The sequence below is a fragment of the Triticum aestivum genome, chromosome 4D, assembly GCF_018294505.1.
Source record: "Triticum aestivum cultivar Chinese Spring chromosome 4D, IWGSC CS RefSeq v2.1, whole genome shotgun sequence".
NCBI classification, from domain to species: Eukaryota; Viridiplantae; Streptophyta; class Magnoliopsida; order Poales; family Poaceae; genus Triticum; species Triticum aestivum.
In genome coordinates this window covers 464,344,469-464,345,140 of record NC_057805.1, presented here as the reverse complement: position 1 = coordinate 464,345,140, position 672 = coordinate 464,344,469, and positions in this window count along the sequence as shown.

Here is a 672-nt window from a genome sequence, read left to right as displayed (position 1 = left end):
ACTGGAATTTTTTGTTTTGTCAGAGGGGGCGCCGGTAGAGGGGGTGGGCCAGTTGCAAGCCAGACAACCGCCTCGCAACTGCATGCACTACACCCGACCGCAAGTGCATGTCCCCCAACATGGTTTCAACCGAACCTTTGTTTTGTCGGAGGGGGCGGCGGGAGAAGGGGCGGGCCAGTTGCATGTCCGACACTAGGAATGCAACTGCAAGTGTCGTACCCGACCGCAACTGTATGCCTTGTAACCCGACCGCAACTGGAATTTTTTGTTCTGTCGGAGGGAGCGCCGGTACAGGGGGTGGGCCAATTGCAAGCCCGACAACAACCAATTGAACATCGTCCATGTTGTACTCGCATGCAACTGCAAGCGACACTAACCGGGCGCAAGCAAGGGGTGTGTGGCTGGGTGCTTGGGCGGCCTCGTATGTTGTTTTATTATTGACTTTTCATTATTACTTTTCTACTTTTTGTTTTATTTATGTATATATTTTGTGTCTTGGATTTGTATTTATTTTCTAAATAGTGTTGTTATGTTTTTTAATAAAAGAGACAACTTCGCCCATGTGCAACTTAACACATTTTTTCTTTTTCAAAAAATTGTGCCACTAGTTATACCACGTAGTTGCATGTTCGACGACTACACTCAATTACATGCCTACCATATGTGTGCAAC